The 27,173-nt window shown below is 40.7% G+C and overlaps 1 pseudogene; it reads left to right on the forward strand.

Annotated features, from left to right (window-relative positions):
* Positions 1-27,173, forward strand: part of LOC141047862 (cytochrome P450 2K1-like) — a 44,864-nt pseudogene that overhangs the window by 13,065 nt on the left and 4,626 nt on the right.

The following is a 27,173-nucleotide window of genomic DNA, read 5'->3' on the forward strand; positions in this document are numbered from 1 at the left end:
TCTCCACCCACTGCCACACCTCCTCCGTTCATCTCCACCTACGCCTGTATGCGACCTGCGTATCTATCTTTAACATTGGGTACGCAGGCGGTATGGATGTATGCAGTTGCCTCCGCATGCGTCGTTTTGACGCTGCGGCGACCTGCGTCGAACGCAACATGTTGCATTTTGTTGTCAGCACAGCTTCAAAACATCACATGCGGAAGCATCTGCACACATCCGCATGGCCTGCATACCCAGTATTAAAGATAGGTACGCAGACCGCATGCAGACGTAGGTGGAGCTGAACGGAGTAGGTGCGGCAGTGGGCAGAGCTTCATGGAGGAACTACGCAGCACTCCGCAGCTTTGCCGAACACTAGTGTGAAACTAGCCTTATGTGATGATAACTCTGGAATGCTTCAACAAATCTCATTGATTTTGAGATATCATTTCCCACATATTTGCCTTACATCAGCACCATTTTTATAAAGCTAATTTATTTTGTTATCCTTTTAGGAGGTTTAAAAATGTAGCAGTTAATTTTTCATTTTTTCCAGGAAATTTACAAAATACAATGTCTGTAATATCTGAGACACAAAAAATGACTAGACTTTTAGGCAGCAATTATATTGCTGGAGAGGACAATAATATTACCTATTGAATACATCAGATTTTAGTTTGCTTCATACTAGTCCCAAAAGCACAGAAAGTATAGGCCCCGTTACACATAACGATGTCCCAGCGATCCCACCAACGATCCAACGTGGATGGGATCGCTTGGACATATTTAGGCTGATCGCTGGTGACCTGTCACATAGACAGACTCACCAGCGATCCGGACCAGCGTGCATGCTGGTTTCCAGGGTAAACAGTGGGTATCCAAGATCCGCGCTGCTCTTAGAAACCCACTGTTTACCTTAGATACCAGCGTGCAGTGTCGCTGATCGTTGGTCTCCCGCTGCCACGCGATACGTGCTGGCTACCGGGAGACCAACGATCAAAAAATGGCCCAGGATGATCGTGCAGGATCAGCGATACTCGGCGGGGGGGGGGTCGCTGATGTGTGTCACACACAGCGATGTCGCTGGCGAGAACGCTGTGAAGTCACACAATCAGCGATCTCGCTGTGTGTGACGGGGCCTTATGAGTCTAAAAAAGCCCCAGTGGCCATTGTGAAAATTTCAGGATCACCATTATTTTTTCTTAAGTAAAGATCTTAAAAGTAAAAAGAAAAAATATATGTAACACAAACAGTAGGTCATTTTGGTAAATATGTGATGATAGCTTCCCTATAAGTGATTTATTTTTAGGTGAAAAATTAGACACAGCCGAAGCATTACTCTTTCATAAAAAGGAGACCATTTTTCAAATTCTAGTAAATGCCTATAATTAATTGATTGATGTGATATGTCCTCTCTTTGATAAAGAGGTTTGAATAGCACTCAACAGAGATCGCCATTATTCTTATCAGTTCTTGTCCCCAATAAGGGTCACAATCCAAATCTGTCTCTCACTCACATACTAGGACTAATGAGCCTACACGCCCATTTGCGTTTTAGAATATAGGAAAAAAGTGTAGATTCTCGAGGAAACCCATGCAAGCCTATAAGAAGAACATACCAACTTAGGTCCCATTTACACAAGTTTTTGTATATGTTTTGCATTTTCTTATTTGCTACTATTATAGTCTATGGCCATTTCACAAACCCAAAGTCATATCCGATTTTGATCCATAAAACTTATCGATTTCAGTGCATTTGTGCAGTATCCATTTTTCACTGAGTAATGCTGGTTGAAGCTTGGGAAACTTGTGCTTTTTTCTCATATGACAAAAATGGATGACAAGCATGAATGGTCAGGAAAAATCCATCCACACAGACTAAAAATGTATACAACCGGATCCACTATACTGATAAAAGTGATGTAGAAAAAAACTGAACATGGTCCAATTCAGACAATACACTTGGCTGGATTCTAACCTAGGATCCTAGTGAGGTAGGGTGGAGCGCCACTGACTGGCCGAGCTGCTCCCAATATATGCTGTTATTGAATGTATTTATTGTTGTAAGAAAATCTAAAGAGGAATTGTTGATTTCCACAGCTGTATAATTATTATCCCTTCCTCGGATCAATCCTTGGCCTACATAAGAAACTAAAGCAGAACATACAAGATCTGAAGAGTTTTATTTCCGAATGTTCGATGAAACGACGATTGGAGTTCGATGCAAATGACATCACAGGATATATCGATGCATTTCTTCTGAAGCAGGAACAGGTGCATTAATGGTGCATGTGTTACCTTAATTTTCATTCATAAGATCAAAAGGATGTGATATCAATTATTCTGGGAACATCTGAGAATTTTACTATCTACTTCGTCACGGTTGGTTTTAGGCGACATGTGACCATGTCGCCGAAAGTAAAAGTGAGACGTTAAATGTTGAACCATTATACAATGAGACACGAGTCACTGCAGTAAATATATATACTACTTACTGCAAGCAAAGGGAGGTCAAACAATCCGAGGTCAGGTCCAGGAAATGGACAGTATAACAAAGGAAAGTCAGAGACGAATTCTAATACACGAGCCGAAGTCAGGAAAGCCAGAGAGACAAAACAGTTACAGGGAGCAGGCACCAGCAAAATCAGGTCAGCAGCAAAGGGTCTGAGTCCAGGAAGAGAGGCAAGTCAAGAAGGGTCAGGCACAGAGCGCAGAGGGATTAATGTTATACTGGCAACAGTAAGTGTAAGATTGACACTGGGGGAAGGAACTAGCATGCTGTTAGGGCTGGCGGAACGCACCGAATAATAAAGAGATGGTAGGAGGTGCGTTCGCAGCCCGGGGTCCACCGTGCAGAGATGACAACTGCTGCTTGGTAAGGGGGGGACAATAACTGGTGGTATAACTAGTACACAGGGGTTAACTTCAGCCGGTTAATAGGAAGCGGACCCTGTTGCTTCACAGGAACGCGATACCGCTGAGTGAGTGCTAGTGTTGTGGTCACAGGACCCTGCCCCAAGGACACAGGGTTAGAGTCCCTCTAGACCCACAAGCGTTTGGCGCCGCTACTGTGGTGCCTGGACGTACACAAAGTAAAGATAAAGCACACTAGGTGCAGACAGCGCCGCACTGGCGGACGCCACTAACCAGCCTAACCTTAAGGCTGGAAAGCGCAATGTTTGCGCATGGCGCCACACTGGTTGTTGCTGCTTGACCCTGTATAGTAGTGCCTTGTGCTTGATTGCACAATTAGACGCTAAGTGTGGTGCAGAGGACGGGATGCACCGTGGCACATAGGTAATACCACCTGTAGGCGCTGACTTATCTCCAATACCCTATCACTTGCACAACCAGAGGAAGGGAGTCTTAATGAGTCAGTCACCAGAACGCATACATCCATCTTCACACACACAACTACAAAATACTGTCTATACTAGCGCATGGCCTAGCGGCCATGCGAGCCTTTTATAGCAGCGTCCTTCCTGGACCTTCCTGATGGTCCAATCCGAGCTGGAGAAGGACCTGAGCATGTGACCTCCGATCTCCAATGAGAGATCATCCCACGGGCATGCTCACTAGACCGAAAGGAGGATTTAGAACCTGGAGTAGCTCGCTGCTTACCATGTGTTGCTATAGCTGGACCAGAGGTGGCAGCAGCAACCAAAGCCACAGTGCTAGTCTGAGCAGAGCGCCGGGATCGACGAGTCTGCTGAGCAGTCTCCTCTGCAGCCGAAGAGGAATGGGAGACCCCCGAAGGCAAGGCTTGGGATTCCTGCTGTGCAGTGACAGAACCCGATGCCTAACACATGGTTAAGTAGAAGCCTGATTAAGGAAAATGAACACAGGTGATTGCAGCACAGTCCCAGCACAGACAGACAGCCCCGACACAATGTAAGAAAGAGACAGAAACAGAGTGGAAATTGTGATATATCAACTACACAATCATATTTAGTCAGCACAGGTCTTGTGCTGAGAGCAGAAGCACCGATCTCTGAGCTGAATGTACATCAGGCAGAGGTCTGGGACTAACAGAACAGTTAAGTAGCCTGGCAATAATCTGGGACTCCCAGTCTCAGATTGGGTGACTGAGCTGTCAATCAAAGTACTACCATCTTCAGCATGCCCCTGTACCAGATTGGACGGCTGAGCTGTCAGTAGCTGCATCCCAGACACATTGAGGGGTGAAACCGTAACATTTCCTTAATATTTCCCATTTAGGAAGCTATAATCATGAGAACGTTATTGTGACAAACTTAGTGTTTCAGGCAAGAAAAATGTAAGTAATAGGGGAGGTTGCCTACCAAATAAGAAACCTAAGAAGGTGATAATTACCTAGGAACAAGCTTACTATAGTAACATGGGGAATATTCGTGTTATTTAATTTTAGGAAGCAACGAAAGCTCAGTCATATTTTAATGAAGAAAATCTACTTACTTCCGCCCTGGATCTCTTCGCTGCTGGAACTGAAACTTCATCTACAACAATCCGCTGGGGAATTTTATTGATGATGAAGTATCCAGAGGTTCAAAGTAATTCTTGATATATTTTTAAAAGTTATGTAAGAGAGTAGGTGAAAAGCTACAATCTCTATAGACCACTAAATCACCTCTTCCGGAAGGCTACCACTTTACCCAGATATTCTTTTATTTATTCACTTTTGCATCATATTCTATATACTGTATAATGGTCGGCTTTTGATGTCCGCCCTTGTAGAAGTCAATTTTTAATTGCTATTTACTATAATTGTACAAACAAATTATCAATTAAGTTGAGGTAATTCTAGTATATATTTTTTTGCATTTATTGCAAGTTTTATATTTTTTAATCCCTTTTCCCCCAAGGGTGGTTTGCATGTTAATGACCGGGCCAATTTTTACAATTCTGACCACTGTCCCTTTATGAGGTAATATCTCTGGAACGCTTCCATGGATCCCGGTAATTCTGACATTGTTTTTTCATGACATATTGTACTTCATATAAGTGGTAAAATTTCATTCATATAACTTGCGTTTATTTGTGAAAAAACGGAAATTTGGTGAAAATTTTGAAAATTTTGCAATTTTCAAACTTTGAATTTTTATACCCTTAAATCACAGAGATACGGCACACAAAAAACTTAATAACATTTCCCATATGCTTACTTTACATAAGCACAATTTGGGAACAAATTTTTTTTTGTTAGGAAGTTATAAGGGTTAAAATTTGACCAGCGATTTCTCATTTTTACAACACCATTTTATTTTTAGGGACCACATCACATTTTAAGTCACACCATTCTAAAAACTGCACCCCTCAAGGTGCTCAAAACCACATTCAAGAAGTTTATTAACCCTTCAGGTGCTTCACAGGAATTGAATGTTTAAAAAAATGAACATTTAACTTTTTTTTACAAAAAAATTACTTCAGGTCCAATTTTTTTATTTTACCAAGGGTAACAGGTGAAATTGGACTGCAAAAGTTATTATGCAATTTGTCCTGAGTATGCTGATACCTGACATGTGGGGGGGAACCACTGTTTCGGCGCATGGCAGAGCTCAGAAGGCGAGTAGCACCGTTTGACTTTTTCAACGCAAAATTGGCTGGAATTCAGAACAAAAACCAGCATTTCATGAAATTTTTTTGGGTGCTGCGTTTACACCTTTCCATGTGTGGTAAAATTGATAAAGCGGTTTGATTCTGCGGGTCAGTATGATTACAACTATACCTCATTTATGTCTTTTTTTATGTTTTGGCGCTTTTATGAAATGAAAACAATTTTATATAAAATATAAAAAATTATTATTTTTGCATCGCTTTATCCTGCGAGCTATAACTTTTTTATTTTTTTGCTGATGATGCTGTGCTGCAGTTTGTTTTTTGTGGGAGAAGATGATGTTTTCAGTGGTACCATGTTTATTTATATTCGTCTTTTTGATCGCGCGTTATTGCACTTTTTGTTCAGCGGTACGATGATAAAGCATTGTTTTTTGCTTTGTTTCTTATATGTATTTTTTAAGGGGTTCCCTAAAGGGGTTAACTAGTGGGACAGTTTTATAGGGCAGGTCGTTACGGATGTGGCGATACTAAATATGTGTACTTTTATTGTTTTGTTTTTTTTTATTTCCAAAAAATGAATTTATTAGGGAATATTTTTTTTTTTAATTTATTTAGGGATTTTTTGGTTTTTGAATATTTTTATTAACCTTTTATCATTACATTGAAAACGTGTATATATTATATCCATAAGGAAAAGAGGGAAGGGAAAATGAAAGGTAAGGGCAGGAAAGGACAGGTACATTGGTAAAGAACTCTGGTTGGTAAATAGTTCTGGGCATGGTAAAATTACAAAGATAACATAAAATTAATCACAAATTATCAAAAAAATACCTAATTTGGGAAACTATAAACAAAGTTATTAAATACAATAGTCCAATGTTATTTAGTTTACTCGTATTACTTGTGTTAGGAAGTATTCTGGATGCAAAACATCAGTAAATTGTCAGGGGAAATGATTAGACCAGTATTTCCATTTTTTTGAACACTTACATAGACTGTCATTATTAATTGCGAATAGGAATTAGAATGATTTATGTAAGTTTATTCTTTCTTCTATTACTGAGTAAAGAGGAGGGTCTTTTTTCTTCCAATTAAATGCTATAGAGTTTTTAACCACAAGTAAGATGTGTGTAATGAGAGGTTTTATTGAAGGGTCTCTGTCTTCCATCCCTAATGACAAAAGTGCCATTTGTGGTGACAAGATTATAGGTTTATTGTTCAATTTGTTAACTAATTTTGAAATTTGCTTCCATAATTTTTGAATTTTAGGACATTCCCAAAGCATGTGTAAGAGGCTTCCTTGTAGGCCGCAATTCCTCCAACACAGGGGAGAATTGCTTTTATCAATGTGTGCAAGTCTTACTGGAGTGAAGTACCATCTGGAAAGGGTTTTAAAATATGTTTGGTGTAGGGACATATATATATTTGAAGCATAAGTCAAACTCATGGCGTCTTCCCAATCTTCCAATGAAAAAGAAGAGTTTAAATCCTTTTCCCCATCCGATCATGGATGAGTTCTTATTTAAATGATTGTCCTCATTAAAATGATTATAGCTAAATCTGAGGCTCCAAAAAATGTTATGATTAGGATTACACATGAGTTTCACTAAAGCTCCAGACACTGATCTATTATTTAGAAGAAAATCCGATACAGACTCTTTAATCATCGTAAAGTATAAAAAATCTGTTACGTTGAGTTTATATTTACTTTTGAGGTCTTTGAAAGGGAAGAATTTTTCCCCATCATGGATGTCTTTGATTTTATTTAAGCCTAATTTTGACCAATGTGGGGGGATCGGTTTGTTGTGCAAAGAGGTGATAAAGGAAAGCTCAAAATTATTTATAAGATTTGAATTTGTTGTATTCCTATTTTTATTTTTATTTAACGCTAGCTTCTTCCAGGCTGTAATAATTGCTTGAAAGATTGGATGAGACGGTTCATGGTGTGATTTTTTGAAAATACTGTTATAGAGAGTAATACACGGATGAGTATTATTGTTTAAATAGAGTTCTTGGCAAGACCAAGCAGGTGAGTTTTCCTGATTTAACCAAAAATGGCTCTGTTTAACAATATTGGCCCAAAAGTAGGCATAAATATTTGGTAAGCCCAATCCTCCATTCGTTTTGCATTTATACAGTGTTTTTGTAGGAGTTCTTGCCTTTTTGTTATTCCAGATGAATGAGTTGATTAAATTTTGTATTTTTGTAATGTGGGTATTAGGGATTATAAAGGGTAAATTTCTAAATATGTATAACATTTTCGGGAAAGTGATGGTTTTTATTATCAGTGTTCTACCTATCCACGAGAGGTCTTTGTCGGTGAAAAAGAGTATATCCTTTGTTACTGTTTCAATAATAAATTCCATGTTTCTAGTTATTAAGGTATTAATCTTTTTTGTAATGGCTGTTCCTAAATATATTAGTTCGTCTTCCGTCCATCCAAATTGTGATTCTTCATTAATTCTTTTTATCTGAACCTCACTTAGGTTAAACTGCATTATTTTTGATTTGTCTCAATTAATTTTAAAGTATGAGATTTTGGAGAAGTCTTCTAAATTTTGCAGAACTTCCTTAATGGAAGTAACTGGATCTGTGAGAGTGAGAAAAATGTCATCTGCAAATAAATTGATTTTTAATTTTCCCAAAGTCAAATCCTTTTTTTTCTTATTATCTATTAAGGGCCTGTCACACTAAGCGATATCGCTAGCAATATCGCTATAACTTGTGACGTTATAGCGACATTGCTAGCGATATCGCTGTGTCTGATACTTACCTACAACCCGCTCCCCTGCTGGTTATCGCTGATCGCGCGAGAACGTCCTGGACTGTTTCTCGTCATCAGCTTCCTGCGGCGCTTCCTGTGGAGAGACGAGCGAAGAGCGTGGAGCCGGGCGGGAGGACGTCAGGATCGCCTAGTGTGACAGGTAAGTAGCGACCCCCGTCCCCAGTGATGTCGCTGGTGAGATCTGTGACCACTTAGCGATGTACCAGCGATCCTGACCACATCATATCTCTGGTCGGGATCGCTGGTACATCGCTAAGTGTGACAATACCAAAATCTTTTGAGCTAGAGGCTCTATTGCAATAGCAAATAGGAGAGGGGAAAGAGGGCAACCCTGTCTGGTCCCATTTGATATCACGATAGAATTGGATATATGGTTGTTTGTGTAAAGTTTAGCTGTTGGATTATAGTATAACGCCTGAATTGTTGATATAAATTTATTATTAAAGCCAAACCTTGAAAGTGTAGTCATCAGATAGTCCCAATTAATCCTGTCGAAAGCCTTTTCGGCATCCAAGACCAGGAATGTTGAAGGAGTTTTTGAAGAGTTAATCATCTTTATTGTATTGATTAACCTTCTTGTTCCTTCAGTTGGTTGTCTGCCTTCCACAAAACTGATCTGATCATTAATGATGATAGAAGGAAGTATAATTTTATGTCTATTTGCAATAGCTTTAGCATAAATTTTGACATCTGTATTTATTAGAGAAATTGGCCTATAGTTTTTCACACTTTCCAAATCTGCTTTAGGCTTAGGAATCAGGGTTATAGTGGCCCCAAGCATCTCCTCAGGGAAGGAACCTGTAAGGGTACCGTTACACTTAGCGATGCACCAGCGATTCCGACAACGATATGGATCGCTGGTGCATCGCTATGTGGTCGCTTGTGAGCTGCCACACAGGCAGATCTCACTAGCGACATAGCAGGGGTCGGGGGTCGCTATTTACCTGTCAGACGTGGCGATCCAGACGTCCTCCCTCCCACGTCCACGCGTCGCTCGTCGGCGCCGCAGGAAGCGCCCGACGAGAAATGATCCAGGACGTTCTTGCGCGATCAGCGGGGGAGCCGGTCAGAGGTAAGTATCACATGTAGCGATATCGCTAGCAATATCGCTGCTACGTCACAAAACCAGTAACGTTACAGCGATATTGCTAGCGATATCGCTATGTGTAACGGGGGCTTAACAGATGCATGATTAAATATTTGAGTAATATGGGGGGTGAGGATCTGGTCAAAAGTTTTATAGTACTCATTAATTAGACCATCAGGGCCAGGGGATTTATATGATTTAAGTTGTTTGATTGTGTCTAGTATTTCTTTTTCCGTTAAGGGAGACGTAAGCTCTTCTAAGTTTTGCTGGCTAATTTGGGGGAGATCAATGGATGAGAGAAATTATTCTATGGTGTCTTTATTGGGTTTAAATTTAGAATCATTCCCATTAATGTTATAGAGGTCATCATAGTATTCAGCAAAGGTGTCGACTATGTCCTGGGGGTAAGATTTAATTGTACCATTTCCAGATCTTATCTTGTCTATTCTATTGTAAATTCTCTTTTTTTTTATTCGACGCATCATAAAATTTGTGGGCTTATTAAGCGAGGAGTATAATTTGAATTCTGAGTTTTTGATCGAGTCATATGAAGCAATCAATTTGTTTTTAAGATCTTGTCTAAGTTGGGTGATTTCTTGCTTTAATTTTTCTGAGGGAGATTGTAAATTAGTCTGTATATTCTCCTTAATCTTAATTTGAGTTTGGATATTCAATATTTTTTGCTCATCTTTTCTTTTTGTGTGTAGAGGAGAGTTGAATCATAGTTCCACGAATTACGGCTTTGTGTGCATTCCAACAGGTAAACGGTTTAAGTGAGTCGTCTTTATTTTCTTTAAAGTAGTTTTTTAGGCAATTTTCAATAATGGCTTTGTATTTCGGGGTATACAAGAGAGTAGAATTGCGTTTCCATAAAAAATTATTTTTAAAACTGGGGCCTAATTTAACTATACCAGTAACAGGGAATGGTCCGAGAAGGTTTTATCATTAATAAAGATTGAACTAAATTTGGAGATGGTCAACACATCTGTAAGTATCAGATCAATCCGTGAAGCTGATTGATGGGTATCTGAGAAGAAGGTATACTCTATTGATGTGGTGTTGATACACCGAAAAACGTCAAATAATTCGTTTTTTTCAAGCCAATTATTTAGCGTGGGGTATAGATGTCTTTTGGGGGCTGAAGAGTCCATGTGTCCATCCAATGTTAAAATCTAATAGGAAAGAGCAATTAGTTCCAGCTGCGTGTAAAAAATTTCTTCTTTATTTCAACATTTAAAATATGTCATCTTCATAGTAAATGCCATACACACGGACACGGCAACGCGTTTCAATCTGTATGATCTTTGTCAGAGCCATAGAGATACACTGATCTCAGCTACATATATGCTGCATTTAAACCAATGACATGCACAGATATAATCACATGACAATTACACTCATTAAAAATGCAAAACAAAATACAAAATTAAAATAAAAACATATGTTATAAAAGAGAAATATTGCTCCTTTCAACAATAATGAAGCATTAGGTCATTTCGTTTGTTCAGACCGTTCGGGGATCGGGCATTTAGGTGATAAATCCAAAAAGCCTCTCTTGTTAGCAGGCGTCGCTTTGGATCTCCGCCACGGAAAGGAATTTTAACCTGTTCTATTCCTTGCAATTGAAAGCTCGAAGTATTTCGAGCATGATGCCTAATAAAGTGCTGAGACACAGCTGATAAATTCCGATTCATGTTATTGATATTTTGAATGTCATGTAGATGTTCTCTGATGCGCATCTTCATTTTTCTAGATGTGCATCCTATGTATGATAATTTACAAATGGTACAATTAATTTTGTATATTACATTAGTTGAGTTACAATTAATGTATTGTTTTATAGTATATTGCACTTTGTTCACCGCATCTGAGAAATTTTTTGTGACATTTGCATATCTACATGTTTTACATTTTGTAGCTCCACATCTAAAGAAACCATTGCAGGTTAACCAAGTTCTATTTATTTTGCTATTGAGAGAAAATAGATTAGGTGATAATTTATCTCCCAATGTAGGGGCTCTTCTCGACACTATATTGATACCTGACTTTAATATGTCTGCTAATTTAAAAATGTGCAAAATTATTCATCTAGAGATCTAACTCCAGATCAAATTGAGATCTTATCCTTGGGGTTAAACTTTGCTCCGGATCAGGACTTTGATCTGTTCACGACTATATTAGATGTGAATAAGTTCATGCGTAACTTGACTGTTAAGAAACATTTTATGAACGATGTACAAACAACAATTAATGAAGAAGGAGAACGTGATGATAACACCCAGATAATGACTAATGAATTTTCACACATGAACTTTCAGGAGCAGGTGTCCTTGGTAACTTTACAAGATTTGGATACAGACAAGAACGGAGAAACAGAATATGTCAATCAGTCATCAAATTTTTCCACAAAAAATCCCTATTTTTATCCGGTCCATGCGAGATCTCAGTGTATGGACCGATTTCAAGATATAGTGGAAAAGGAACTGCAAATCTTGTTTAATCAGAAAAATAGTAAAATAGGCAAATTTAAAAATCTGTCTGGTAAGCAATTTGCAGCCCTAAAAGAATTAAAATCAATGACAGACATTGTTATAAAAATGTCAGATAAAGGTGGGGTAGTTGTGGTTTTAGATTCCAAAGATTATTATGATAAAATGATTGAGTTATTATCGGATAAATTGACATATAGAAAATTGGATCAGAATCCTTTAGAACAATTCAAGGATAAAACTAACCAAATTATAATAGAGGGTTTGGAGTTGGGAGTTATTACCAAAAAACAAGCAGAATATCTGCAAGTGAATAAACCGGTGCTCCCAATTATATATGGAGTACCGAAAATACATAAAGGTAGTGGTATTCCTCCCATGCGGCTGATTGTATCAGGCATCGGATCAGCACATGAGCACTTGTCGCAATGGGTTGACACACTGTTGCAACCGCTTGTACAAAGAATGCCTGGCTACATCAGAGATTCCAAACAGGTGTTACAAATTTTTTCCAATAAGATTTGGTCGTCCTCATACTCATGGCTCAGTTGTGATGTAGTATCACTATATACATGTATCCCTCATGATCTAGCAATAAGAGCTTTGCAATTTCATTTAGAAAGGTTCAGTAATTATTCTATAGATTTAATTAATTTTATTTTGCAGGTAGTAATATTTCTGATGTCACATAACTTTTTTTCCTTCAATCATTGTTATTACTTACAATTGAAGGGAGTAGCCATGGGAGCCAAATTTTCACCGTCCCTTGCGAACTTGGTCATGTCATATTGGGAATATGAATTTATTTTTTCAGGTTCCAATCCTTTTTACAGTCAGGTGGCATGGTATGGCAGATATATCGATGATACCCTAATTATATGGGATGGAGATTGTCATGTCTCACGACTTGGGAAATCATTTAATATTTGCATTGCTTGTGTTGTATCCTTGTTGCTAGGCAGAAGTTTGCCTTTCTCTGTATTTTGTCCCAACTCTCTCCCTGTAGTCCTGTGATGTATGTTTGTTCCCTCCCTTATTCTCCATTTTGTGATCGTCCCTCCATCTGTATGCATCTTCTTACATGTCCTCTGAAGAATATTCCTTTTTACCTGCTGCTTTCATCATAATACAAGAATTTCAGTTAAAGCATCTCTCTTTTCCTTTAGGCTTCTTACATGAGATCGTGGCTGAGTTAAGCTGTCTGATTAATCGGTATGAACGTGAGTACAGGTCGATACGGAAGGGGCCCAGAAAGAGAGGTCTATCCAGGCACCATACGTTCTACATATCCATGAGTCAGAACAGTAAAAAGGAATAACCTGCCTTCAGAGACAGTAACTCAAGGTCTGTGCTGAATCTCAGTGGAAAAGGACATTTTCCAGATAGACTGTAACCCAGTTCCAGCCAAACCCCAACGTGCATAGAAGCCACACTGCAGCTGAACAGAGAGGAATATAACTCCCATCATTACGCAAGACCCTGCAGCTGCACCAGCATTAGATACAAAGTATCAACTCTGTGCAGAGTCTGTGTATTTCCTGTTGCTGAACAGTGAGAAGTATAACCCTCATCATCCACTCTTCCTGCCTGCAATCTAGTCATGTCTGAAGCAAGGAATACAATGTCCCTACCAGACTTACAAGCACAGGAAAGAGACCCAGACCCCCATCCACCATCTAGCGAAAGGGAAAAACGTACAGTCAAACCCACATGGAAAGTCATGGAGAATTTAGAGACTGCAAAATGTGAATTATATAGTGATGTGTCTTCAGTATGGAAGAAAGTGCTGAGTCACATAGACACTGCATCAAGGCCTGCTTCTCATGAGTTACCACCAGAGGGAGTTCTAGAACAATTATGCACAGCATACCAAATGTACATGCAGAAGAGTGACCAATGTATTATTCTCCTGAAGAAACTGAATCTCCCAGAGACTTTAAACGAATTGCAAGGTTTCCAGCAGCTTAATTCTGAAAGAGACTGCACTGTACGTGACATTAAAGCCAAGATAGAGGCTAGAATCGCACGGACACCAGATGCATCAACTCGCTCATCCAAATCGTGTAAGCACTCAAAACGTTCATCTAGGTCAAGTTCATCAAAATATTCTACTCTTACTGAGCAGCTTATAAGAGCACATGCTAAGGCTGAAACTACTAAGGTACAAGCTGCCTTTGCACAAAAGAGAGCAGAATTGGATGCAGCTGCTGCACAAGAGAGCAGAAATGGATGCAGCTGCTGCACAAAATAGAGCAGAAATGGACGCTGAAGCAGCACGCATGGAAGCTCTAGAGAAGGAATGTGAGCATGCAACAGCCATGGCAGAATTAAAGGTACTCGAGCAGGCTATCAGTGGGAGTCAAAAGAGACAGCGTCAGTTTGTGTGAAATGGAGGCAGAAGACCCTATTGAACGCACAAGAGACTACGTGCTAAGCCAAGATGGCGAACCGCAGATCATCACTAACACTCCTGATGGTGTTGACGCTTCTCCAGAGCACCAGGATGCCGATCCACTTACAGAATCCTGCATTCAAGGTCAGTACAATGCTCCCAAACTTGAACTTCCTTCATATTCCAGTATGCGCCAAAACCCTGCATCTCACCAAACTCCACAGGCTAATACCTACATGCAACCCAATATGCCGGCAGGTCATTATCGCCTCGACTACCGCACAGTGCCACCTCCGCAGGTAGCAGAAACTATACCCACCAAACCAGTTGCTGGACTAAATGCATATGCCACTCCATACTTCCCCATGTTTCAAGGCCAAGACGTCTCCACCCCTATGTACAACACCGCTCAGCCTACAATTGTGCATCCTAAGTCAGAAAGAACAGACATGTCCGACTTCGCAAGGTACATGATTCGCCGTGAACTTACTAAAACCGGTCTCACAAGGTTCGACGACCAACCTGAAAATTACAGAGGTTGGAAAAGTGCCTTTAGAACCGTAACTAGTGACCTCGGCATCACTGCTGCGGAAGAGCTGGACCTGCTGATCAGATGGTTAGGACCACAATCCACAGAGCGTGTCAAGAGACTCAGGTCTGTACATATCAGTAATCCAACGGCTGGTCTCATGGCTGCATGGGAAAGACTAGAGAGAAACTTTGGCAGTCCAGAAGCCATAGAGGATGCACTGTTCAAGCGACTACAGAGTTTTCCAAAGATATCAAGCAAGGACAGTTCAAAGTTCCTAGAGCTCAGTGACCTGCTGTTAGAGCTCCAGCTGGCCAAGGCAGACACCCACCTACCTGGCCTCAGCTACCTGGACACTGCTCGTGGAGTAAACCCCATTATCTCCAAGCTACCATACAATGTACAAGAGAAGTGGACTGCAATAGGGTCAAAATACAAGAAAGACCATCAAGTGTCATTTCCTCCGTTCTCCTACTTCTGTGAGTTTATAAAAGACATTGCAGAGTGTAAGAACGACCCAAGCTTTTCCTACGGAGAATCCAGTGGCCCAGCTTCACCTAATTCTAAATACGTGAGCACACGCTCGAATGACAGAAACCGCAGGGGTCCAGTGTCAGTGAAGAAGACGGATATTCTTCCCTTACCAACATCAGCCCCAGGCAAGAACAACAAGGGTGAAAAGATAGAGAACCCAAATCGTGAGTGTCCCAACCACAAGAAGCCACATCCCTTTAAAAAGTGAATCGGCTTCAGGAAGAAATCGCTCCAAGAACGCAAGGAACTTCTAAAGAAGTTTGGGGTATGCTACAGATGTTGTGCTTCTACTGAACACCTTGCTAAAGACTGTAAAACTACAATTAAGTGTATGGAGTGTGACAGTGAGGATCACGTACAAGCACTCCACCCATACCGTCCTGACTCTACACGTACTCCTTCCCACACCACGAGCCATGGCGGGGAGGACGCAGCTCAAACTGCAAGTCATACCACAATATCTTCTTCATGCACAGAAGTCTGCGGAGAAGGTCTCTGGGACAAGTCCTGTGCGAAGATTTGCCTGGTGAACGTATATCCCAACGGTCACCCAGAGAAAGCCGTGAAGGTGTACGACCTCTTGGATGATCAGAGCAACCGATCACTTGCAAGGTCAGAACTCTTTGATATGTTTAACTTAAAGGGAAATGCTTACCCTTACACCTTAAGTACCTGCAGCGGTGTTACAGAGGTCTCTGGGAGAAGGGCCAGTGGTCTTATAGCGACATCCCTCGAAAACACCGTAGAGATACCCTTACCTACACTTGTCGAGTGCAACCAGATTCCATCCAATCGAGAAGAGATCCCAATGCCAGAGGCTGCTCTTCATCACCCACATCTCAAGGGGATAGCAAACAAGATACCAGCCCTCAACAACAGCGCAGATATCCTGATTCTGCTTGGCAGAGACATTCTCCGGCTGCACAAGGTACGTCAGCAAATTAACGGACCACACGACGCACCATTTGCCCAACGCTTTGATCTAGGCTGGGTAATTATAGGCGATGTTTGCATACACAAGATGATGAGACCTAATAACATCTCCTCTTACAAAACACACATCTTGCCAAATGGTCGCAGCACTCATTTTCAGCCATGCCCACATCATTACTGGGTGAAAGAGAAAGTGAGCAACACCAAGAGGCAACAGGAATCCTTCAACAACATGAACATGCTCCAACCCTGGGACGAAAACCTCGGGTCAACAGTGTTCGATTCCACAAATGAAGACAACAAGTTAGCACCCACAAGGGAAGATAAAGAATTCATAAAGGTTATGGACAAAGAATTTGTTCAAGATGACTCCAACAGTTGGGTAGCTCCTTTACCCTTTCGTTTCCCAAGAGCGAGGTTGCCGAACAACCTGCAGCAAGCAACTGCAAGGTTCTCATCCTTAAAGCGTACCCTAAAGAGGAAACCAGAGATGGAGAAGCATTTCATTGACTTTATGCAGAACATCTTTGACAGAGATCATGCTGAACCTGCGCCACCACTGAAGGAAGGAGAAGAATGTTGGTACCTTCCATCCTTTGGTGTCTATCACCCTCACAAGCCTAACCAGATCAGAGTGGTGTTTGACTCCAGTGCTCAGTATGAAGGCCTCTCTCCCAACAACCTGCTACTAACTGGACCCAACCTGAACAACAGCCTCCTTGGAGTATTGATCCGCTTCAGACAAGAACCTGTTGCTATAATGGCTGACATTCAGCAGATGTTTCATTGCTTCATCATGAAGGAAGACAGCAGAAACTATCTTAGGTTCCTATGGCACAAAGACAACAATGTCAACAATCAAGTCATAGACTACCGGATGAAGGTCCATGTCTTTGGCAACAGTCCTTCACCTGCTGTGGCGATCTATGGACTGAGACGGACAGCCCAGGAAGGTGAGAGAGAGTACGGATCCGATGCTCGTCAATTCGTAGAGAAGAACTTCTACGTAGACGACGGGCTCAAGTCCTTGCCCACAAGTGAAGAGGCAATTGACCTACTCTCCAGGACACAGGAAATGCTATCCACATCAAACCTCAGACTCCACAAGATCATCTCTAACAGTCAAGAGGTAATGAGCACGTTTCCATCTGAGGACCATGCCACGAACCTAAAGGACCTCAACCTAGGTTCTGATGTTCCTCCCACACAGCGCAGCCTTGGTCTACTGTGGGATATCAAACAGGACACCTTCACCTTCCAAGTGTCGCCCTGTGACAAACCCTTTACCAAATGAGGAGTCCTATCTGTCATAAACAGCATCTACGATCCTCTCGGGTTTGTAACATCCATCACTATTCAAGGCAAGATACTGTTAAGACAGCTCACTGCCGAGAAAACTGATTGGGACACCCCGCTTCCGACTCAGAAACAGCAAAGGTGGGAGACATGGAAGAAGTCCTTGAAGTTCTTAGAACAACTCCAAGTCCCACGTTGTTATTCTCCAATGATTCTTACCCCAGCTACACTTCTTACACAGAAGATTGGAGCTGCTACAGTTCCTTCCGGGAATTTCGATAACAAGGACATTTACAAACGTCAGTGGAAGCAAGTACAACACATAGCTAACGTGTTTTGGCACCGTTGGAAGACTGAATACTTGCACCTGCTTCAAAACCGTCACAAATGGCAGACACCCAGTCCCAATCTCCAAGAAGGAGACCTTGTCCTCTTAAAAGACAAAGAGGCACATCGTAACGACTGGCCAATGGGTCTTATCACCAAGGTCATGCCCAGCGAGGACGGAAAGACTTGTAAGACAGAAGTTAAGGTGACAAAAGGGCGCTCTACCCGAACCTTCTTCCGTCCGGTCACTGATCTCGTGCTGCTTCTACCAAAGGAGGACATCACATGAACTGAACATTGCTCCTGGACGTTGCTCACGGCGGGGAGCATACCTACTCATTCCCCAGTTTTATTGAAAATTGCCATTGGATTGCTGGGTTGGTGGAAGACTTGGCATGTTTGCGGCTTCCCCAATCCGAAGATGGGTTTAATAGACTTGGACTTATCTTCCGGTGTGATCTACGGGTCAACAACAACGAGTTGGACTTTAAAAATGTTTGATGTTTATTATTGCATACATGTTTTTCTCTTTTCTCTTGTTTTTCAGGTTCGAACGACTTCGAAGAATTACGGACATCGTGAAATCCAAGGATTTCAGACGGGGAGTGTCATGTCCCACGACTTGGGAAATCATTTAATATTTGCATTGCTTGTGTTGTATCCTTGTTGCTAGGCAGAAGTTTGCCTTTCTCTGTATTTTGTCCCAACTCTCTCCCTGTAGTCCTGTGATGTATGTTTGTTCCCTCCTTTATTCTCCATTTTGTGATCGTCCCTCCATCTGTATGCATCTTCTTACATGTCCTCTGAAGAATATTCCTTTTTACCTGCTGCTTTCATCATAATACAAGAATTTCAGTTAAAGCGTCCCTCTTTTCCTGGAGTCTTCTTACATGAGATCGTGGCTGAGTTAAGCTGTCTGATTAATCGGTATGAACGTGAGTACAGGTCGATACGGAAGGGGCCCAGAAAGAGAGGTCTATCCAGGCACCATACGTTCTACATATCCATGAGTCAGAACAGAGATGTATCTGCCATACCCGGCTTCATGCAATATTTAAATTCTAACCAATACAACATTAAATTTACACACGAACATAATATGGAACACATATCTTTTTTGGATTTGGATTTATTTGGTGTTGAGGGGGAAAGAATATCTACAAAAACACATCACAAACAGTATAGTGGGAATACCATCCTGCATGCGACTAGTAGCCACAATAAACATACCCTTAAAGCAATACCAGTGGGAGAACTCACAATGGTTAAACGTAACTGTAGTGAAGATAGTAATCTAGATAGAGAACTGGAACATGTAAAGAAAAAATTAAAAAATCGCATGTACTCAGATTGGTCTTAAAATCGAGCACAACAAATAGTAGAAAAGAAAAAACGCAACAAAATGATTTTTTCTAGTGGCAATACAAATGAGACAACTATTGGGAAAAAAACATATATTTGTTTTCAGTTTAGTCGCCAATTCCCACAAATTAAGGGAATTATTAACAGATATTTGCCCATCTTATATGAAGATAGTAAATTAGCAGACATATTAAAGTCAGGTATCAATATAGTGTCGAGAAGAGCCCCTACATTGGGAGATAAATTATCACCTAATCTATTTTCTCTCAATAGCAATATAAATAGAACTTGGTTAACCTGCAATGGTTTCTTTAGATGTGGAGCTACAAAATGTAAAACATGTAGATATGCAAATGTCACAAAAAATTTCTCAGATGCGGCGAACAAAGTGCAATATACTATAAAACAATACATTAATTGTAACTCAACTAATGTAATATACAAAATTAATTGTACCATTTGTAAATTATCATACATAGGATGCACATCTAGAAAAATGAAGATGCGCATCAGAGAACATCTACATGACATTCAAAATATCAATAACATGAATCGGAATTTATCAGCTGTGTCTCAGCACTTTATTAGGCATCATGCTCGAAATACTTCGAGCTTTCAAGTGCAAGGAATAGAACAGGTTAAAATTCTTTTCCGTGGCGGAGATCCAAAGCGACGCCTGCTAACAAGAGAGGCTTTTTGGATTTATCACCTAAATGCCCGATCCCCGAACGGTCTGAACAAACGAAATGACCTAATGCTTCATTATTGTTGAAAGGAGCAATATTTCTCTTTTATAACATATGTTTTTATTTTAATTTTGTATTTTGTTTTGCATTTTTAATGAGTGTAATTGTCATGTGATTATATCTGTGCATGTCATTGGTTTAAATGCAGCATATATGTAGCTGAGATCAGTGTATCTCTATGGCTCTGACAAAGATCATACAGATCGAAACGCGTTGCCGTGTCCGTGTATATGGCATTTACTATGAAGATGACATATTTTAAATGTTGAAATAAAGAAGAAATTTTTTACACGCAGCTGGAACTAATTGCTCTTTCCTATTGATCACACGTCAGTCCAGACGGAGTTCCGAGGTCTGCGGTGAATACCTGGTGAGCTGGCTTTTGTTTGCTTTAAATGTTAAAATCTCCCATGATTACTAGATCTCCCTTTTTCTTTTCTGCAACTTTTTTCATAAGCTTATCTAAAAATTTGGTTTGTCTGGAGTTGGGAGCATAAGCGTTAACTATGGTGCAGAGCTGGTTATTAAATTGGCCGATCAGAATATGATACCTTCCCTGAGCATCACAAATTTCTTCCTCTAGTTTAAAGGGGATTGTATTTTTTATAATAGTCATTACACCTGCTTTCTTCTTTTTGTTCGTTGATTTGAAAACGTGGGGATAATTTTTGTGACGAAATTGTGGTTGTTTATCTGTCGCAAATTTTGTTTCTTGTAAACATATGATTTCTGCCTGGTATTTATCAAGTTCTTTCCAGAGTGTAAATCTTTTGTGCCGGCTATTTAACCCTCTAACTTTGTATGTAAGTTATTTAATACTCATTTCGTTTAATAATAAGGAATCGACTTCCTAATGATGGTTAGAAATTGAAGCAGTTTTCAAAGTAATGGAATGATTTATAAGTAAACTTGGACTATATAAATGTAAAGCTTGTCTATGTATTTAATACTTAAAACTCTAACAATAACAATACAAAATTCAAACGTCAAATAAACGTTACAATGTATTACAATGTATCAGACGTAGAATAATTAGATCTTGGAAGATCCTACCAAAGTGTAGGATAGTTTGTCTGGGGAAAGTTCGTGTAAGAGCCCTTAGGGCAAACCCTAGTGCTTGAAGATTTCCTCATCAAGAATAAACTAGGGTGTATACAAATATAAACAATGAAGCATTGAAACAAGATAAAACGATAATTAAACATTGTCGGTTATTTATAAACGTTACATTTGCACTAGATTTCAACGCTTTGGAAGAGGAGATGCTGGGGGTGTCTTGGCGCCTTGATTTCTTTTTAATGTTGCTATAAATCTAAGACCATCTTCTGGATTTGAGAGATAAATTGTTTTCCCTCCGTGAAGAACCAGCAGCTTCAAAGGGAAGCCCCACCTGTATTTAATTCCTTCGTTTCTTAAGACAGAGGTGGTTTCTTTGAAAGCTTTCCTGCCTTCAATGGTCTCTTTGGATAGATCTGCAAAAATCTTAAGGTGATCAAAAGGTTCTGGAAAAGTTTTATGTTCTTTTAAGAAATTTGGTATCTTTTCTTTAGTATTATAAAAATGCACACGCATTATGGTGTCTCTAGGCGAGTCAACTGAAATATGGTTCGGACGGGGGAGTCTATGTATCCTATCTATTGTCAACTCAGGTTCGGGTGTGGAAGGAAGAGTTTTTTTTACATAAAGATTTAATGTAGCCTTCCAAGTCGCTTGGTACAACATTTTCTGGGATTCCGCGGATTTTCAGGTTATTGCTACGATTTCGGTCTTCAAGATCCACTAATTTAGTTTTAAGTTTGTTCAATTCTTTTTGTGTGTCGTGGTTTATTTGAGAGTTTTTACCCACTATCTCTTCTACTTTCAGCAGCCTATTTTCACTCTCTTCTAGTCTTTTGTTAAAAGATTCAAGAGATGACTGTATCAAAATTGATTGTTTTTCAAAATTAATTTTCATGTTTTCATTGATGGCTCTGACTAGGTTCGACATGTACACCTCTATGTCATTTTTTGGTGGAGGAAGATTGTTGAGACTCCATGACTGATGTCCTTCTGAGTCTGATACCTGAAGGGAGTTATCTCTTTTGGGCTTGTTTTTCTCTAGGCTGAAATTGGGGGAGGAGTCTGCGAACTCTGACTCTGATTCAGAGTCTTCTCCAGTGCCCGAGCCCGCATAGGTTTGGCCCCAACTACATTGTTTAGGTCTTTTATGTGATGAGGATACATCCATCTCCTTGCCAGGTGGGTTGCCAGAGGAAGCTTGTAGTTTGAGGACATTTTTGGGATCAGTTACTTTCATTGGGTTACTGTTTGAGGAAAGTTTATTACTATTAGTAGACAAGTTGGTGCTCTTTTTTTAGCTCTGTTTTAACCTCCGGACGTTTAAGAGGTGATCTTAATTTTACAGGACTAGTCAAGTTTGGTAAAACTTCTGAAGGAGAGTAATATGAATGAAAGTGGGCAGATTTATCTTTACCATGTCTATTTTTTTGTGAGGAGCTGGATGAGGAGTTATTAGGTTTTTGATTGGAACTCATTTTACCATTAAGCGAGTTAACCAAGAGACTTAGTTCCTATTGTGTTCGATGCAGAAAATGTGAAATGGGTAAAATTTCCCCTTCAAAGTATATCTGAAATGAAGTTGGTTAACAATAGCAGGATAACCTAACTCTATAAAATATGGTATAAACCAATGTTATGGCATTTGACTCTGTTTTAAATGAGAAAGGTGGATAAAGAATTATACATGATGGTTCTTTTAACGACAAATAAGAATATGTGTATAAAATATCACCATCAAACAGTTAATTTATGCTGTGAAGAAATAGCAGGATTAATAGAGAAGAAATGTTGGGATTCAATCCAGTAGGCGCTGTAATATCTGTGATCTAGTCTTCTAGGTTGAGTTCTGGCCGTTTTTGAAGCAATGGTGATCAGAGTCCAATTTTAAGTTCTTTATTGCAGAACCACAGTAATCGTAGTTTTTGAACAAAGAGGAAGTTCCTGAGCTGTATTCTTGTGGCAATTAGACTATTATCTAGGATAATGGGTTCTTTAGTCTCAAAATCCAAACAGTGACTCTGAAATGCTGTGTATTGTGACACCTATGAGATTGCCGATCACAGTTGTGTCCTCCTGAGTCACAGTAGTGTATCCTCCCACAGTCCAATCAGTGACTCTAAAATATTATATGTTGCAGCGTTTTTGGGATTGCCAATCGTAACTGCGATCTCAAAGTCCAAACAGAGACTCTGGTAAGTTATGTGTTGCTGCACCTCTGGGATTGCCGATCTCAGCAGTGATCTCAAATTGCCGATCGCAGGTGCGCACTCTGTTGTCTCCGCTCCCTCTCTCTGGCTTTAACAGCTTTTAATGAGAGATGGTTCCCCGCACTGTCTCTTACTTGCAGAGGCAAAGTTCCCTGTCACCAGAGAACCTGCCACTGGCTCGTTGGAGACAATGGGATTATCTCAAGGCAACTCCTGTGTCAGGAGCAAGCAGAGGCAGTGTGGGCACTGTGCACTTGCCTGTTCTCCTCACTGCTTGTCCGGATCTTTTCCTCCTCTGCTTTTTGCGGTGTCCATGGTCCAGTGGCTCTGGGAGTGTTACACTTCCACAGTGAAGGTCGGTGGCTGTTTTGGAAGCCTCTGTCTCCTTTAGGTAAGATGTCCAATACTTTTCAAGATGGCTCACGTGGAGATACTCCTTGCTTCTTCTTCCTTTGCACACAGTGCTGCAGGGGAAGCTGCTGTCTCAGTGTCACAGACCTGCCAGCTTTAACAGCTTACATCTCCGCAAATATTAATCCAAATTCGTTGGGAGAGGTCTCTAAATGCTCCAGAGACTCTCCAGAATATGTCCCAATAAAGAATATTGAAGAAATCTTCTTTAAAGTAGCTTTAAAGTCGCTTTCAAAGGGTTGCCAGTAAGGAGCGCCGGTCTCCTGCTACCTTCAGAAGCAGAGCTCAGGCCACGCCCCTTTAGGGATTTTTTATAAATTATTTTTACACTTTTTTTTTACTTTATTACTTTGTCCCGGGGGGACATTACTGTCAAGTGTCAGATCACTCATCTGACACTTAGAACAGCGCTGTGTCAGATCAGCGATCTGACAGGCGCTGCACAGGCTTCCTCACTGCCTGCTCTCAGCAGGCAGTGAGGAAGCCACCTCCCTGCAGGGAAGGAGACCCTCCGAGCAGCGCAGCACATCTTGCTGCTCGGGGGGCTCAGGGAAGCACGGAGGGAGCCCCTTCCTTGCCGATGCTTCCCTAATCTCCCGGTACACTGCGATCATGTTTGATCGCAGTGTGCCAGGGGTTAATGTGCCGCCCCTGACACATAGTGCCGGTTGTCAGCTGTGAAAATCAGCTGACACCTGGCCGCGATCAACGGCGCTCCCCCGGGGGCAGCACGGTGGCTCAGTGGTTAGCGCTGCAGCCTTGCAGCGCTGGAGTTCTGGATTCGAATCCCACCAAGGACAACATCTGCAAGTAGTTTGTATGTTTTCCCCGTGTTTGCGTGGGTTTCCTCCGGGCACTCCGGCTTCCTCCCACACTCCAAAGACATACTGTTAGGGAATATAGATTGTGAGCCCCATCGGGGACAGTGATGAAAATGTGTGCAAACTGTAAAGCGCTGCGGAATATGTTAGGCTAGTTTCACATTAGCGTTTTTTTGCGCAGCGCATCGTGCGCATAAAAAACGCAAAGAAAAACGCAAAACAAATGTGCGTTTTTTTTCTTCATGCGCACGCTGATGCGTCAAAATAACGCAGTGTTACTTGCGTTTTACATGCGTTTTTGCATGCGTTTGCGTTTTTTATGCGCATGCGTTTTTAGGTGTGACATTTCACAATAGAAAAATCCTTGACCACCAATGGGTCACCAGTGGGCGTGTGTCATTGGAATGTTTTATAGACCCTGTACTGCTGAATTCATCAGATTTTGCTGCTGTTTCCGGTGTCAAGATGGACCTGCATCTGGATAATTTCCGCTTCAAGCTGGATCTTGACATTGCGCTGTCTCAGGCGTATGTCTTTTGTTGCCAGCAAGAAAGGGAGAGGGAGAGACAGCAGAGACGGCAGCGGCGTCGGTTTTGGAGGCATCCAATCATCGAACTCCGGCCAAGCCGTGGAGCATATCACACGCTGTACAGCGAGCTACAGGAAAACCCGGAGAAATTTGCTGACTATACACGGATGTCCCAGGAAAGCTTCCTTGACTTGCTGGGTATGGTTGAAGGAAACATCCGGAGAAGGGACACTCAGCTCCAGCGTGCCATTCCTCCCGAAGAAAGGCTCCTTGTCACCTTACGGTATGTATGTTGTTATGTTTGCATAATTTTTTTGGCTTTTTCCATTTTTTTTTTTTTTTTTTTTGGTCCAAAAAATTAGGTTTTATTTTGGCTATTGAATTTTAACATTATTTTTGGGAAATTGCTTTTTTGCATAATGGTTTTTCTTCTGGCATGTACTAATCCCAAGCCTTTATAAAATGTTTTTTTGCTATGTTGTATTAAAAAAACATGCAAAATAGTTAGGCCATGTACTTTTTTATTTTCAGTGTTTTTAGTAATACCCAAGACAGAAATATAATTATTTTTTCTTTTTATGTTTGGCAGGTTCCTGGCAACTGGAGAGAGTCTTTCATCCCTGCATTTCCAGTACCGGCTGGGAATCTCTACTTTATCCGGGATTGTTGCCGACACCTGCAGGGCTCTGTGGGATGTTCTGTGTCCGGAGTTTCTGCCATTGCCCACTGCCGAAAAGTGGCTTCAAATATAGGAGAAATTCTGGGCAGTCTGCAATTTCCCGAACTGCCTAGGAGCGGTGGACGGGAAGCACATCCGCATCACAAAACCCGCAAGAAGTGGCTCCGAGTACTACAACTACAAGAAGTACTTTTCCACAGTCCTAATGGCCATTGCGGATGCAGACTGCCGGTTTGTGGCGGTGGACATAGGGGCATTCAGATGGGGCAACGATTCACAGACTTTTAAGAACTCTGATATGGGCTGGAGGTTGTACGGCAACCATTTCAATTTTCCACTGGCACGGCCTCTTCCCCAAACCCAAACTCCACCACTGCCATTTGTAGTGGTTGGGGATGAGGCATTTCAGATGTGCCCAAACCTGCTGAAGCCGTACTCCAGCCGTGACTTGGACCACCGCAAGAAAATTTTCAACTACAGGCTTACGAGGGCTCGCAGGACTGTAGAGTGCGCCTTTGGCATTCTAGTGTCCAGATGGCGAATTCTCAGCACCGCCATCAATCTCAAAATGGAAACAGTGGATGAGGTGGTGAAGGCATGCGTGGTTCTCCACAATTTTGTTATGGCAAAGGAGCGGCCGAACTTTGACATGGATGAGCCTGCTGCCAACCCTTTGCCAGATTTTACTCAGCACCCTCTTCGGTCCTCAGTCGAAGTTGCCCAAATGAGGGACCAATTTGCGGACTACTTTTTATCCGATGTTGGTCGTGTAGCATGGCAGGATCAAATGGTTTAATAGTTTTGTTGTTTGTTAAAAATAAAATACATGGTTTTTTATACCTGTACCCAGTGTACTGTGTCTTAATAAACTCCACTACTCACCTGCCCAGGTTAAATTGAAGAAAGGGAAACCACCATAAAAAAAATAAATATATATTTATTTATATATATATATATTTATATATTTATATATACATATATATATATTTATATATATATATTCATATATATATATAAATATATTTATATATATATATTTATATAAAATTTATTTATTTTTTTTGGTGGTTTCCCTTTCTTTACTTTATACCGGATGGTCAGCCATCCAACTCTGAAAGGGATACTATATTTCATTTTTTTTTATTTATTTATATATATATATATATATATATATATATATATATATATATAAATATATATATATATATATTTATATATATATATATAAAAAAAAAAATGAAATATAGTATCCCTTTCAGAGTTGGATGGCTGACCATCCGGTATAAAGTAAAGAAAAACAAACCATAGTGTAGGGCGCAGTGTGTGCAGGCGGCGAAAGACACAATAACCAAACATTATTTTGAAAAAAAAATATAACATTTATTTAACTTATTTTTTAGTTGCTGGAAACTGGGGGGTGTGGAGGGATGAGGAACGGCTTTGGGTGGAGTAAGGGGTTCTAGGGGAAGG

Source organism: Dendrobates tinctorius, unplaced genomic scaffold (genome assembly GCF_039654945.1).
Source record: "Dendrobates tinctorius isolate UK_male_01 unplaced genomic scaffold, ASM3965494v1 ptg000129l, whole genome shotgun sequence".
NCBI classification, from domain to species: domain Eukaryota; kingdom Metazoa; phylum Chordata; class Amphibia; order Anura; family Dendrobatidae; genus Dendrobates; species Dendrobates tinctorius.